This window comes from Rattus norvegicus, chromosome 8 (assembly GCF_036323735.1).
Source record: "Rattus norvegicus strain BN/NHsdMcwi chromosome 8, GRCr8, whole genome shotgun sequence".
Lineage (NCBI taxonomy): Eukaryota > Metazoa > Chordata > Mammalia > Rodentia > Muridae > Rattus > Rattus norvegicus.
The window spans coordinates 112453757-112465858 of record NC_086026.1 but is presented as its reverse complement, the minus strand read 5'-3'; the positions used below and the strand labels follow the sequence as shown (position 1 = coordinate 112465858).

Here is a 12102-nt window from a genome sequence, read left to right as displayed (position 1 = left end):
TGGGGCTCTTCTGGTAGACTCCCCGGGAGAATCTACCTCTCTTGTTGTAGAGACTGTCCTGCTTGCTCCTTTAACTTTGCCCTCTGCCTGGTATCAGGGCCAGTGTGTCACCTCCAAAGGAAATGTTTATTCAGAAATGCTATCAGCTAAATGCAGTGCAGTCTGAACACAGTGACTTCAATGGGACTTATTTGTCTGTGTATGAACCGATGACAAGAATACTCCCACGGTATGGTTAAGGGGAAGGTTTTTGTTGTAGATGTGAAGGAGAGAGCAGCCAGAGGCATCTGGAAGGGTCCAAGGCAGAGAAATTAGTAGAATGAATATGGACCAGCAGCCCAGACCTGGTCATGACAGAAGCAGAGGCAGAGGAGAGAGACAGAGAAACCTAGAGAGGGGGAGGGGCAGGAGAGGGAATGGCAGGAGGGGGAGGTGAGGGAAGGAGGGAGGGGGAAGACAAAGGGAGTGAGATGGGGGGTGTCAAAAAGAGGGAGTGTAGCTGAAACTACAGGGAACCGGCTTTTGTCTGACCACCAGGATTTGGGGAAATGGAGTTCCTTTTGGACTCAACAGTCTGTTGTAAGAGACTGGCTGGTAGTTAGAGTCCTGACCTGATGCCCTCAGGGTCCCTTGTGTGGCTACCATGACTAGAGCTAGCTCATGCTCACAAGATGGCTGCTCCTCCTCCAGCCTCTTCTTTTTACTTCAGGAAAGAAGTAGAAGACAGGAAACAGGAAAGGGCCAAGGTCACAGCAGAGAAGCAACTTCTCGCACACGGACTTTGCCTTAAGTCTTGTTGGCTGGACCACAGAGTAACCCCCTACAAAGGACATTAGGAAATAAGCTTCAAGCAAATGCTACCATCTGCAGTAAAATTGAAGTTCTGTCAGGGAAAAGAAGAGAAGGATGTCATATCGAAGAGCATCACCAGGATCTCTCCGCTGGACTTTCCATCCCTTGGTTTCAGGAAATAGTTTCTGGTGCTAAAAAACACAAAAGCCCAGTTCTAGAGCATAGTGGCAGGCCCTGGCTGCTAAGCCATCCTGTCTCTGTGGGGAGAGCAGAGAGAAGGCTTCAGCCATGTTACAGAGTGACTGTGTACAGGAGCTGTGAACACGCAGGGGAGAGGCCCAATACACACAGGACAGCAGGGAATCCTATTAACTATCAAGTGACACCCCAAGAATAAGGATGATGAAGCATTCTGACTGGAGTACAAAACCAGGGACAGCAGGGATACATGAGGCTGGGGAGAGACTGGAAAACCAAGTGTCGTACAAAGAATGGAGGCCTTATCCCCAGAGCACAGGGACAGCCACTGAAGACTTCTGAGTAGCAGGGGCTCTGAGCTGATCTGCATTCCCCATAAGCCCATCTGGCAACCAGATGAGAGAGGAAAGGGGCGAGATCCAGAAAGAGTTCCAGGAGCAGAGATATGAACTTGGACTGTGCAAGAGGTAGGGAGAAAAAATTCAGGAGACGGCACTCATGTGCCTGTGGTACACACGTCAGTGAGGAGTCCCACCACTCCTCTCACACACACAGTGCTTGCCACATTCATCCCCAGCAGAGAGGACCCAGAAGGACTAGCAGCCATGGGGAAAGCCAGTGGTGTCCTAAGGATTCACTTTGAGTTCACCCAGTTTGAACTACATACAGGTAAAGATGGGCAGCCGGAGTCTAAGTATTTATCCTTATGCCCACAGATGATTGTAGCTCCCGTCTCTCACCAGATAACTCTTCTGTGCAACAGATGGACACCATTCCAGAAAACCACCACTGGTCAAAGCACAGAGGGCAAGCGATCGTGGCTGTTAAGTCCCAGGTGACACATGTGCATCCCAACTGTGTCACTGAAGACTCCTGGAACATTCTGGAAGATGTGGCGGAGGGCTTCATTCTAAGAGCCAAAGGACCAGGAAGTCAGCTGTGAGACTGTCTCCTAGAAACAAAAGGGAAGCATCTCTCTTGATACTCAACATTATCAGTGTCTAAACAAGACCTGCTTGAGGATGACAGCAGCAGCAGATGTCCTAACAGAGAAAGAGGAAATCTCACAGGCCCCACCCATAGGCAAAGAACTACAGGCAGCTAAGGAATTCGGAGAAAAAAGTCTTCCCCAAGGAGGAGCCTTACACTTGGCTACCCAATGCCAAGTGGTCAGCCTTGAAATCATATACATACGAGTAACATCAAATGGACTGAACCGGTTGGGTTTACATTTATCTATTTACATTGTATGTGTGTGTGTGTGTGTGTGTGTGTGTGTGTGTGTGTGTGTGTGTGCCATGAGTTTGAGAGGGACCAGAGGAAGCGTTAGAGGGAATAGAAGAACAGGAGAACATGATATTATATTTCTTTTAAATTAAAATAAATACTTTTGAAAGTGGGCAGCTGGTAGGTGGCTATGCTGACTCATTGCCCAGGATAGACACAGAAGTCAAGAAAAGGGTGGGTGGAGGTACGCCAGCCCTCCGGGAAGGAGGATGTCTCCCAGTGAGAGTGTGAGGAGAAGGACATCCAGAAACGAATGCAGCAACATCTGCCCAAGAAATAGAACCAGAGCGGAGGAAGGTAGGCCAGGGGAGAGAGTTGCCGGTAGAGACCAGAGGTCATGTTCAAAGAGGAAGACTGAAGACCGACCATGCTGTGAACAAGGTATGACCTAAGGGGCAGCTACTGAGCTGACCAGGTCCTGCACTGAGGACCCAAGCAAGGGTGTCTCCAGCGGATGATATGGTTGAAGGCCAGATTCTGTGGGTGCAGGAGAACCCAGGATAGAGAAAGTGTAAACGCACGGTGTTCCTGATTTTTTTTTACTCACCGGTCACAATTGGGTCAAATTGTGTGATGACTAAAGGCAAAAGTCTTTCTTGTATATGTTTTACTATCTTAACTACTTTTTATTTGTTCTCTCACAGTGACACACACACACACACACACTTACTTTGGCCACATCTCCCCACCTCCCAGTATCCTCTCTTCCCTCTCCTCTCTCACTAAACCCTTTCATGCTCCCAGCAACCCCCTCCTACTTTCATATTTTTCTCTCTGCTGTTGCTAATTTGTTTTTGTTTTGTTTCCTTGTGACCCACTGAATTTAATTAGGGCTACCCGCACGAGCATGGGTGGGGAGTTATTTACTCGAGCAAGAACAACCTTCCAGTAGCTAGCCCACTGAGGACTGTGACTCTCTCTGCCTCAGCAACCATTAATTGCCTGTGGTTCCTCAGGGAGGGGTGGGACCTTGTGAGCCCCTCCCTTGTCCATGATGGAATGTTGTGAGTTCATGATGCAAAAGCCATGTCCTGTCCAGAAGACAGCATTTATGGTACTCCTTCTCGCCCTTGGGCTGTCCTGTCTAGTGCTTTGTGCTCAATGGTCACTTAGCCATCTGAGTCTCTCCACTCACTGAGGATGCTTCTCTAACCAAGGCCAAGTACTGATGTATGGTAAAAACAGTATTTAAAAGGCACTTTGACACCATGTCCATCTAGCAAAACAAAAGTAACAGGTTCTCCCTCTAAGGCCTATGATCTCCTTAGCCGTGGGTTTTTGACCAGGTTTACAGTACCTGGTCTGGATTCCTCCTGCGAAGCAGGTCTACAAGCCAATAAGAAAGTGGTTGGTTGGGGTTGGGGATTTAGCTCAGTGGTAGAGCGCTTGCCTAGCAAACGCAAGGCCCTGGGTTCGGTCCTCAGCTCCGAAAAAAAGAAAGTGGTTGGTTGGCCACGACAGTCACACCACTACTGCTTGGTGGTGTAACTCTCGGGGTTCGCACTAGAATAGGACCATTGATGGCATTCCTTCTCCAGTGCCTGTACGGCACTTAGAGCCTTTGAGCACTCAGAGACCAGCCGGCAGTAAGACGCTCCTAGTTCAGGTTCAGATTGATGTCGCTATATCCTGCAACTGAAGTGTAAGACACCTTCAGCAATATGGTCTTTATCAACTAGTTCTAGTGGGCCATTCAGAGCAATGGCTGTGGCCTGAATTGTTTTGAGAGCCCTTCGGTCCTTCCCGGCCAACAATTCATGAGGCGATACCCTACCCAATTTTATATCTTTATTTAACACATACTTCTAACGATGGGAATTCATTTAATACTCTAAATAATCCAATGAAAGAATCCTAGAGAGATGGTTCAGTGATTAAGCGTGAGTACAGCTTTTGCAGAGGACTAGAGTTCAGTTCCCAGCACCCATGTCAGATGACTCACAGCTGCCTGTAACTACAGTGGGGGGGGGTCTAGTACCCTCTTCTGGCTGCCTCGAGCAACTGCACGTACACGCACATACCCTCACACAGACACACGTACATACACATAATGAACAACAAATCTTTTTTTAAAAAGAAAGAAAGAAGGAAAGAAAGAAAGAAAGAAAGAAAGAAAGAAAGAAAGAAAGAAAGAAAGAAAGAAAGGAAGAAAGAAAGAAAGAAAAACTAAGGCACAGAGAAGTACAATAACTTGGTCAGTCACACAGCTACTAAGTGGCAGAGCCCAGACAGAAAGTTATAGAGTCTAAGCACATGGGGACTCTTGCACAGAGTCTGAGAGCCACAACTGTAAGGCTAGCCAAGCCCAGAGCCCATGGAGGAATGCCTCATCCATCTCTGCCCCTTAGAAATCATTCCCTTCTCCTAAAAAAGAAGGCTGGTAGGTTCTCCTTAAGGAGAACTTAAGGAACCAATCTGGTCCATTCTCCTTAAACAAAAGCCCAAGAAAAGCTGTAGCCACTGGTGGGTCCTGTAGGTCCAACTACAAGACCACTGTTTTGCTCTTCCCTGTCCTGGGATTCTGGCCCTCCAGCATGGGTGTCCTTGGGGCCCTTCTACCTGCCATTGTCTCTCCCTCTCAGCTCTCAGACACGCTCTAGCCTCCCCTCCCCTAAGAAAATGCAGTGTAACAAGTGAGGTGTATTACAGCACCAGAGTTTCATTCTCCCTGCTGCTCTCCATTTTGTCCGGGATGTACCAGGCCTGGCATGCATGCCCAGGATAGTGACCACTCATGATGACTTTTTCAGGATGTGCTAGGACTTTTTCTGTTGTGTTAGCTTCTGGTCTTAGCCAGTGCAAAGAAAGGAGAAACTCCTACAGGCCTCTCCCACACCTCCCATGCCCACTCTTTCGATAGTGCTTCCTTGGAGAAGGGGGTCCAGCCTGCCCTATCTACACTCCACCCATTCATGATCAGGTCATAGCCCCAGCCCATGCTATGGCGGGTTCATTGTCACTCCTGTAAGTAGAGGGGTCAACTCTGCAGGCACACATTCAGCAAGCATTTGGTGCTCTCTCAGTCCTCCACAGAGGGACCTGAAGAGCCACGGGTCTTGCTGTCTCAAGGCTGCTGAGTGGATAGAGAGCCACAGTTGGTCTCTGCCATGGTTCTTGTCTCTAACATGCTTGCTGATCTGTACCCAATAGTCTTCAAAAAACAGTCTACAGTGTTCTAACTCAGCCACGAAGGTTGTATTTTTGTTGAATTCCCATCACTCCGCAGATTAGATTGGGCTGAATTTTGTGCTTTTCCTAATTCTTTCCCAATATGATTGTTACCTAAAGCCAGTAACAAGAGTTTGCAGTGTATCAATCATCTTTACTATGTGCAGTGTTACACATGATAGGGGCTTTTCTTCCCGATCTCATGAATGACTGTGCCGGCAACCATGAGTTATTCAACCATCTGCTGGGTTTGAATGGCGGAAATTTCTGTAATGTGCTCATGTATAAATAATATTTTTTCCCCAAGCCCTTTGCCTTAAGACTGAGGACCAGCAGTGACTTGCTAAGTTCAGTCAGCACGAACTCAGCTGGGGATCTTTCTCTCTATTTAAGGTCACCTCCCCTGCTGTATTTCCATCACGTAGGTCCCTTCTTCCTAGGGTGACATCTTTCTGGCCTCCATAGTGCAAGGGTAGCATTCCAGGGTGGGGTGGGGTGGGGTGGGATGGGGTGTGTGACCTGACCACACCAGCTGTGGAAGACCTCCCAGTGAATCCTCTCAGGTCCTCCTTGTCCCTAACCTTCCACCGGAAGCTCTGCAGCTCAGAAGCTGACCGAGAGTGCCACAAGTGAAGCTGCTTTGAAGACGGACTCTCCCTCCCCTCAGCCCCCCGGACCTCACATGGTTGGATTATTCACCTGCACACGCAAAGTGCTGGGCTTTGTGATCCAAAGCAGGGCTACCTTCTTGACTCCGTCCTGTGTGTCTCCAGGCAAGTCACTTAACTTCCTCCTGCAGCTGGACTCACAGATCACCATTGCTGGAGCTGTGGCTTTCTTCTAGGCAGGTGCTGTCCTCTTGTTCCCTCCCTGGATGTAGTGAACTTGTTTTGTTTGTTGATTTTTTGCCTTGCCTGGGCCCAAGTCCTCTCCACAGCTGGCTTAGCTTCCTCCCAGACCCATGAAGGATATAGTTCCAGGCCCAGGAGCTCTCCAGAGCTGGCATAATCTCCCTCCAAGTTTATGTGGAGAGCTTGGGGGGTCTCTGCACCAACCTCAAATTCCATCCTTCCTCCAGGGATCCTAGGGTGAGTCTTACTTGCAGTATGTACACAGACATGCGCAGGGTGTACACACACACACACACACACACACACACACACACACACACACGAGAGAAAGAGAGAGACAGACAGACAGACAGACAAGACAGACAGAGAAAGGAGAGAGCACTCTGTGACAACAGGCTTCCTCAGTTCTCTCAGAATGCCTGCCTTCCCCTCCTGCTCTGTGTCTTTGTACTTTCCCACCACAAAGTCAAGCCTAGAAGTCCTCATGAGGAGGCCTGAGGATCCTTGCCTACTTCCTAGATTTCCCACAAACACCTAGATCAGCACCTGACCTCTCTGTACCAGGTGTCCTGCCTGTGCCATGTACCCTGTACCCTGTACCCTGTACCCTGGCTCTGGGTCTAGGTGGGCCCCTCTCTCCTCAGAATTCTGTTCCTCAGTCTTTCCTCAGCGTCCACAGTCTCTTTCCCCTCTATCTGTGGTGTCCTCCATTCCTGGAAGGGCCTTGATCTCCCTGTCCCACCTTCCCCTCCTTCAGGATCCTTGCCCCGGTCCTAGCCCCTTAGTGGTGAGCCCTGATTTTCTCGCCTCTGAAGGGATGGGTACCCTGTTTTGGTACTCTACACCCTCACTACCGACTGTGCTTGGGTTGACTCCCTGCCAGGTGGCTTGTGAGATTTAGGATAGGGAACAAGTACGCACAAGAACAGACATCAGGACACCATTGCAGAACACCCAGCTGGATGGATCCAATAAGCACCTGCTTCTCCTGGCCTCTCAAGCACATACTTCCTGCACATCTTTGTTCCCTGCTGAACACAGATAAAGCCTGGGTGTTGGGACGGAACAGGGGTTTCCAGCCCCATCTCAGAGCTCCAACCTCTTCCTGTTTCAGGACACTTCACCTGGGCTTAGGACTTGTAATACACCTTTGACCATATCTGTGAAGGTGGGGTGAGTCACCTGATGAGGTCACTGAAGGCCAGCCTCCTCCCAGTTCATGGTCACAGGGACAGAGGGTGTGGTTCTCTGCATTGGGCATTTGAGAGAAAATGCTTGCTGTATTAGCACAGAGCTGGCAGAGGATGAGAGTGGCCAGGGAAGATTCTGAACATCTCACAATGTGAGTGTCGAACCCACAGGGGATGCTGGGCTCCTAGCTCTGAGAACTTCCTTCTGACCACAGTGGAATTGGTACTCTATGAAGGATATAGTTGCTGTTTGCCCCAGCCCAAGTCTGCCTCTCTCTTGATGAGAGCACTGCCTGACCCTTCTTGGGACCACCACCCTCAAACACTCACAGGTTAGGAAGGATAAGTGCGTAGACACCCACCGAGGCAGGAGGATGTAGGCCAGTCCTAGGTACCCAGGCCTCTGCTGAAGCAGACAGGCCAATATGTTTCTCTTGGGGAGTAGGGCTACTATCCTCAGCGTGAAGGTCTGGGGAGTACTGGAAAGAAAGTTCTCTAGGAAGGAGTGAAGAGAAAGCTAGGCAGGTGGAACCACGATGACTGAGGCCAGTGGCCGTATCCTCCAGGCTCTGTGTCCCTCTTGGTCACTCCATCTGGACTTTGCAATTCTGAGAGCTAATAAATTCTCTTTATGATTTAAGTTTGTTGTGCTGCATTTCCTGTTGCTGACTCCTGAAGGTTCTGGTGAGTCCAATAAACCAAGATTCGGGCCGAGCTGGTACCTCACTTGCCTGGCAGCTACTCTGTGAGGCAGGTTGTTGATCTCATTTCAAAGAAGAGAGGCCAAGGGCTGGCTAGTCCCATACAGAGGTCAGTGTGACCTGGCTCTCAGGTCTTCTGAGTCAGCCATTGTCTCTCTGGTCTCATACATTTTAAAGCCACTAGACCCTGCTGAATTCAAGTACACACAACTGAGTGGTCGTAAGGCTGAGGCAAGCCTTTTTAATCCCTGGTGAAGCGGGGATCCACAGCGGTCAGAGATACAGCTCCATGGTCTATCTGCGGGACTAAATGTCATCACGAAAAGTTATAATAACAAAGAAATCGTCTATATCATGACGTCAAATAAAAAGGCCAACTTGGGTGGGCAAATGGCTCAGTGTGCAAAGGTGTTAGCCAGCAAGCTGGAAGACCACAGGAGCCACATGATAGACGGAGAGAACAATTTCCTCAAGTTGCCCCCAAACCACGCACGCACACACACTAACACACACACACACACACACACACTCACACACATACACGTGTAATAAAAATAAATAAATGTGATTTAAATTTTTTAAATTATATATCTTATATATAATATGTGTCATTTGTGATTTCAAATGCTGTTACAGGAGGATGCAGCTCTGTGTGTGTGTGTGTGTGTGTGTGTGTGTTGTGGTGTGTGTGTATATGTGTGTGTTATGGTGTGTGTGTGGTGTGGTGTGTATGTATGTATGTGTATATGTGTGTTGTGGTGTGTGTGTGAATGTGTGTTATGGGTGTGTGTGTGTATATGTGTGTTGTGGTATATATGTGTGTTGTGGTGTGTGTGTTATGGTGTGTGTGTGTTATGGTGTGTGTGTTGTGGTGTGTGTGTGTGTTATGGTGTGTGTGTTGTGGTATGTATGTGTGTATGTGTTTATGTGTGTTGTGGTGTGTGTGTGTGTTGTGGTGTGTGTGTATATGTGTGTTATGGTGTGTGTGTTATGGTGTGTGTGTTATGGTGTGTGTGTGTGTGTGTGTGTGTGTGTGTGTGTGTAATCCCAGTACTGGTGAGGAGGCAGAGACAGACAGCTCTGGAGCTCACCGGCCAGCCTAGCTGAATTGGTGAGCTCTGGCTTCAACAAGAGAACCTATCTCAAACACTAAGGTAGAGAGTGATTGAAGACACCTAACATTGACCTCTGGCCTTCACACATCCATGTGCACGTGAATACAGGTGTATACCTACCACACACATGCTATTACAGGCAATGTAAGAAAGATTAGAAGACACAGTGAAATATTTATAGAGATTATAATTGCATTTAGTGAACACGTGCTCTTGTATAATTTCATTTTTCCATATCTTTTGAATTTTAGAAGTATATTGTTTTATAATGAAGCAAACATAATAGGCTTTGTTAAAAAAAGAATGGGAAGAAAAGGAGGAAGGAGAAGAGGAAGAGATGGGTAAGGAGGAGGAAGAAGAGGAGAAGGAGGAAGAGGAGGGGAGGAAGGGGAAGAGGAGGGGAGGAAGAAGAGGAGGAGCAGGAGGAGGAGGAGGAGGAGGAAGAGGAGAAAGAAGCAATCCCCTGTGCAGTTTCTGTGCACAGTTTTGGAATGGAAATCATCACTAGGAATCCCACAAGCTTGTGGTGTCAAGGAGGACACTCTAGGTCCTGTCCTGCCTTAATCTCCCCTTTGTGGTTCTGGAGGAGTCACTGCTCCTCTCTGTTGCTCTCGTATACTATGGGAAGTTACATGGGGAGCCTCCAAACTAATGTTCCGGCTATTGTGACTGTCTCATGTTTATCCTCTGCCGTCCTAGGGGAGCTCACCTCTCAGAGCATGGGCAAAGGGGCCGTGTGCTCTGCTCCCCCTGTTAGCTCCCAATCCCGCCCCCATAGCTGCTCAACTGTGTATTGTCTTAAAAACAAACCAGTGAGAAGCCGGGGGCCTCATGCCCTTTACGTAGGAGAAAACGTCGATGCTGGAACAGGCTGACTACTGGATCTGCCTCATTGGGCCAATCAGAGGCAGGCTTGGAACTCGAGCTGCAATCTGGCCTAATCCAAAGTCCAAGCCACTGGCCGCACTGACATTACCTCCCTTCTAGAACATTCCTGGGCGACATGTTTATTTGTTCCTTTCACAAATATTTGCTGAGCACCAGTTATGCACATAACGTGATTCTTGTTTGCACAGGAGATGAGGAGAAACTCTGAGACACCAGCCCATCCTAGCAGCTCAGGACAGACAGAGGGAAACGCATGCACCCTGCTGGGGACACGGGAGAAGGGACCATCTCCTAGGCAGTATGCAGGATATATGATAGTTTCTATTTAGAGCCTGAAAAGGCTATAATGTCATAATGGTCCATTTCTGTTTCTCATAAACTTTACAACACACAACATATTGTCATCTTAACTGTACACGAACCATGTCTGATAAATCTCAGACCCTTTCTCGTGTCATATTCCAGGAGTTTAGCTGCCACCTGCTGCTACATGACTCCCAGACAACTGCCAGACCTTCCACCCCGTGACGGTTAACATTGATTGCTGACTTGACAGAATGAGGAATTGCCCAGGAGGCACAGCTCCAAGCACACCTACCACCTCAGCTTCTGGGTGTGCGCGTGAGGAGTTATGTTGATCCCATCGATTGAGATGGTACCTGGGAAGGTACCAGTCTCTGGGCTGGCATCCTGGAGAGCAGACAGAGACACAGCAAGTTGGATGTCAGTATCCGCTGCGGTTTCCAGACTGTGGGTGCGAGGTGACCAGCTGCCTCGTGCTCCCGCCTGGGTAATTTCACCTATCGCCACCCACTGTAAGGTGTGTACTCGGAAGATTAATAGTGCCTCAGACTTGGGCACAGCGCCTGCATCACCTCCTTGACTCCATCTCTTTGGGAAGGGTGTAGATGTTCCATTCTCCCTCCTCACCAGAAGGGACGGAGAGAGAATGCTCCCATACCTTCAAGCTGCTTTCATCGGGCATCGGGTCACAGAAATAGGAGCAGTAATGAACCGACCGGGGATCCCTTGACCTGGACGACTTGTTACTTTTATTACAACCTGTCGTGACTGCTCCATTTTACTTTCACCATGGTTAGTCACCTGTGTGTCTGACTTAGGAGTTCAGCTTCGTCGTGGCTCTGTATGTATGGTGTACTCGTAGAGCTACACACTATCTGCCACTTCAGAGGTCAGTCTATGAGGGGTCTTGGAGGTAACCCCTGAAGATAAGGGGGCTTCTGGGCCAATGACAATGCTGGAACTTGAACAAACGGCTAGTGTCCCGGTGGCATCCCCAGATTGTCACATTCCTCGAGTGTTTCAGACATGAGGTGGCGGCTTGTTCTGACCCACCACCTTTGGAGTCCATGTTACCTCTAATTGCACCCCTTTTCTGGGTTCTTTAGACTCATTCCCTGGAAGTCCCGCTGTGGATAATTGTGAGTCCACACTTTGTGCTCCATGGGGACATCCACAGGCTTCTCTGTGAGCCTTGGTGCTTCTTTCTATATAAAGAAGCGTTGCTGCAGGCGGGAGGAGTCACACTCTTGATGATGAAAAGGAGTGGACACGCCCACCTCACCCTAGCCCAAACGCTCCTCTCTTTTTATGTGTCTGATGACCTAACACCAATTAGATGCAGCCTGTTCCAAAGGCAATGCCTTGTTGATAACGTGAGGTCTGTCCCCCTTAGCAGGCCTAACTGGCTTCTGATGAGAACCCAGCTCCTTCCCTTCTCTGACCTTCGTATAGCTCTCTGAGATCTCCTCGGGAGAATCCTAGAAGCTGGCCCTTTAGGTTTCTAGGACACCCAGGCTGTGGTCATCTCTCCCCACTGCCTTCCACACACTGTAGCTCTGCAGTGAAGATTACGAGGAGAAAGTCTAGAGAGCAGCAGCTGGGCCCCGGG

The 12102-nt window shown here is 48.9% G+C and overlaps 1 long non-coding RNA gene across 4 annotated transcripts in view; it reads left to right on the top strand.

Moving 5' to 3' along the window:
• LOC102549824 (uncharacterized) overlaps positions 1–8126 on the top strand; it is a 9751-nt gene extending 1625 nt beyond the window's left edge. For 3 of the 4 annotated variants that reach the window (XR_005488427.1, XR_005488425.1, XR_005488424.1), the window contains one exon: positions 1–8126. This exon is cut by the window's left edge. This is a non-coding gene — a long non-coding RNA (uncharacterized LOC102549824). The other variant, XR_005488426.1, reaches the window with a different exon arrangement.
• The last annotated feature ends 3976 nt before the right edge of the window (positions 8127–12102 follow it).